This window comes from Callorhinus ursinus, unplaced genomic scaffold (genome assembly GCF_003265705.2).
Source record: "Callorhinus ursinus isolate GAN/ISIS: 27379988/994484 unplaced genomic scaffold, GSC_fseal_2.0 scaffold278, whole genome shotgun sequence".
Taxonomy (NCBI): Eukaryota; Metazoa; Chordata; class Mammalia; order Carnivora; family Otariidae; genus Callorhinus; species Callorhinus ursinus.
Window position 1 is genome coordinate 41,496 of NW_027397334.1, and position 4,090 is coordinate 45,585.

The 4,090-nt window shown below is 50.6% G+C and overlaps 1 pseudogene; it reads right to left on the minus strand.

The window, feature by feature from the left end:
- Positions 1–1,153: 1,153 nt before the first annotated feature.
- LOC112814567 (histo-blood group ABO system transferase-like) lies at positions 1,154–2,006 on the minus strand (annotated as a pseudogene).
- Positions 2,007–4,090: the final 2,084 nt, after the last annotated feature.

The following is a 4,090-nucleotide window of genomic DNA, read 5'->3' on the forward strand; positions in this document are numbered from 1 at the left end:
CCAAACTGTGGAAGGAGCCGAGATGCCCTTCAAAAGATGAAGGGATAAAGAAGATGTGGTACATATATACATTGGAATATTACTCAGCCCTCAGAAAGGATGAATACCTACCATTTACACTGACATAGATGGAACTGGAGGGGATTATGCTAAGTGAAATAAGTAAATCAGAGAAAGTCAATTATCATATAGTTTCACTCATATGTGGAATGTCAGGAATAGCACAGAGGACGACAGGGGAAGGGAGGGAAAACTGAACAGGAAGAAATCAGAGAGGGAAACAAACCATGAGAGACTCTGGACTCTTGTAAACAAACTGAGGGTTACAGAAGGGAGGTGCGTGGGGAGATGGGGTAACTGGGTGATGGTTATTAAGGAGGGCACATGTTGTGATGAGCACTGGGTGTTATAGGCAGCTAATGAATCATTGAACACTATATCAAAATCTACTGATGTACTATATGTTGGCTAATGAATTTAAAATTTAAAAATTAAATAAAATTAATAAATAAAAAATAAATCCAAGGCAGGAAATGGAAATAACCCAGAGGGCTCCATGCTCCTGGAGGCTGAGCTAGTGGCCACGGTCAAGGCCTCTGGCGGTGAGGGCACTGGGGGTCTGAGAGATGGCTCGGTGCAACCCTAACCCTGAAGCCTCATGGCCACAGCAAGGTGCAGGGAATGGGAGGGAAGATCCAGCCAGGACCCATTCTAGCTCCATGGCTGCTACAGGGCTGCTCCCAGCCCCACTAGGCGGTATCTGTTTAGAACCAGGGAGAAAACCTTTTCCCTCAATTGTTCTTTTTAAAAATGGTTGCTCAGCATTGACACACAAAAATATCTGACATAAAACTGGAGCCGTTCACAGCTGCAAATGTCCCAGAAGCTATCAAAATGTAGTGAACACAAAGAAAGGACCATGTGTCCCCAGGCAGGCCTCTTGTGAGCTGGTGCGGCTGGGGCGCTGGACATGCCCGTGCAGGCAGTGTTAGGCTCCACATTCTCCTTCGAGGGGACAGAAGTAGGAACCTGCTCTGATGGCTCTGCTGAGGGCAGCACCCCCTGATGGAGATGGGGACAGCCCCTCTTGAGTTCCGGGTGTCCCAGTGATTCTTGGGCACAGCTTGAATCTCAGCTTCTTCATGACCCAGGGTCAGCCCAGCAGCTGAGGGTCCCACAGGTTCTCCGGGGCCAGCTCAGCCACCATGGGTCCCGCAGGTCCTCCAGGGATAGCACCCTGATGGGCTTGTTGTCCAGCAGGTACCTGTTCAGGTGGGTCTTATTGTGTCACATGGCCTGGATCCCATTGGCCCAGCTGACCACCATCACCTGGTGACAGGCCGAGGTCAGTCGGTGAACCTCCGCCACCAACCCCCCAAAAAAGGCCCTCAGGTAGTAAAAGTCGCCCTGGTCCTTGGGGATGTGGGCCTGGGACTGGGACCAGTGCTCATAGCTTAAGTCCTCATGGGCCACCCAGGAGAAACCAGGGTGCAGGGTGCCAAAGAGGGGGCATAAGCTCTCCATGCCCACGTGGTCACAGAACTTCATGTCCATGTCCCCGCACACCAGGTCATCCACCTCATGGAGTAAGTGCTGCTCACAGAAGCAGCTGATCATTGCCATGTGCTGCATGGACACATCCTGCCAGCGTGGGGTGCCGCAGACCTCAAGGACCACCACCCTTCAGTGCTCCTGGAGGGGTACACGGGACACAGCAACCAGCTGGTCGGTGAAGACATAATAGATGACCCTGTGTCCACCATGAAGTGGTTCTGCAGGAACAGCTCCAGGAAGACCCTGTATCCACAGGGGCACGGGATAGGACAGGAAGAGGGTCACTGCCAGAGGCTGGCGGCAGGACCCCAGAGTTGGGGGCCATGGACGTGTGCACTTTCGTCATGGGAACAGGCCCTGGGCTGCTTTAAACAACAGCCACCTCCTGACCTGTCCTGAGTGAATCTGCCAGCAGGGCCTCCCTACCTTCTGCTCCCAGAGATGGGGGCCATCAACACCCCATCTTACAAAGGGGAGCCTGAGGCTTTGGAGGCTGGAAACCCATGCAGCCCCACAGTCAGCATGCTGGAGCCAGGAACACTCCCCATGTGCTGAGCTCCCAGGCAAATCCTGCAGGTGCCCTCCCCTAGCTGCCCCCCTGTAGGCTCTGTCCCCACCTGCCATGAGTTGAGCACCTTTGGGCACAGCCCCTGTTTCTATGCCCTACAGAGTGGGTAGTATCAGCAGGGCCGGCCACGTGTCCCACTTTGCTTTGAGTGGGCTGTCACTCGCCCCCAAAAGAGCTGTCTCCACCCTGTAGGGTCCTCCCTGGAAGGCTACTGGGCCTCTGGCTGACAACTTCCATCAGTAAACCACTGGTATTCCTAGGAGGGGGTCACCCTCGAATTCCCCCAGATCAGGAATCAGGTCCAACCTGTGGGCAGGGAAGGGGAAAGACGACCCCTAGAAAAAGAGGGGGCTTGCTTATGCCCCAGCCTTGAATCCAAGGGTGTGATCTTCCAGGTTCAGGTCTACATCTCTCTGGCCCCAAAACATTGGAAGTCTTGTCCACCCACCTCACGTGGCTGGTCCCCCTTTGAGGGAACTGCATGCTCCCCACTGTGGGGACAGCAGCTCCCCCATTGTCAGCAAGTGTGGTGAGCCCCTCTGAGACTGATTTTTTAAAGACTTTATTTATTTGACAGAGAAAGAGACAGCTAGAGAGGGAACACAAGCAGGGGGAGTGGGGGAGGGAGAAGCAGGCTCCCCACTGAGCAGGGAGCCTGACATGGGACTTGATCCCAGGCCCCTGGGATCACAACCTGAGCCGAAGGCAGACGCTTAACGACTGAGCCCCCCAGGCTCCCTGAGACTGATTTTTTTACACAGGCACTAAGACTACTTCCCTGTGCCTGCCCCATACCTGGCAATTTAGTAAATCACTCACACAAGGAAGGCGGGTACTACATTGAAATAGGGGACAAGCACAACACCCAGCAGACATGAGTCAGGTTCCCAGGGAGCAAGTAGACGCACAGCCAATGGAGGAACAAGCCAGATGTGATGCAAGGGGAGAGAAGAGTGCTCCTGGCAGAGGGCACAGAGAATGTAAAGGATTGGAGTCAGGCCCAAGGCACATGTGGGACAACCACACACCTGGGTGGCCCCCAGAGGCGGGGCTATGGTGGGAGAGGTGAGGCTGGAGAGGACAGGCAGGTAGGGAAAGGATCACAGAGAGGCTCAAGGTTATGTTCTGAAATGATCAATCTTGTTACCGGAGGAGAATGGTCTCTGTACAGCTGACAGGGAGACCCTAACCCTAACCCTAACCCTTAAACCTAACCCCTAACCCTAACCCCAGCCCTAACCCTAATCAAACATCATGCTCAATTTTGAGGACTGACAGCTCTAATCTGAAATCACAAACAAGTCCATCATGCTGGCTTTCACTCATTGCTCAGTATTGTACTGAAAGTTCTACCCAGAACAATAAGGCAAGAAAGAAGGCATCCACATGTGAAAGGAAATAGTAGAACTAGGTCTATTCAGAGACCAGAGATGACATCATCTTATACAGAGAGCTTCTTAAAACAATCAACACAAAATGATTACAGCCAGTTACCTAATTCAGCACAGTTACAGGACAAAATTTCAATACATAAAAATCTCTCTTATTTGTATACACAAGCAATGAATCATCCAAAAAGGAATTCAAGAAAACAATTCCATTTTAGGGAACATCAACATTGACCAAATACTTAGGAATAGATGTAATAAAGATGTGAATCTTGTACACTGAAAGTTACAAACCATTGCTGAGAGAAAGAAAGGGAAGACTAAATAACTCTGAGGATAACCCACGGTGACAAAAAGACATACTATTGATAAGATGGCAATAGTACACAACACAATGTGGAAATTCAATGTGTTCCCAAGAAAATTCACAAAGGCCTTTGGGAACAAATGCACAAGCTAATCCTAACAGTCATATGGAATTTCAAGGGACCACAAGATAGCCAGAACAATCTTGAAAAAGAAAATCAAAGGTGAAAGGTCATACTTCCAAAGTTCAATCTTGATACAAAGCAACAGTAAA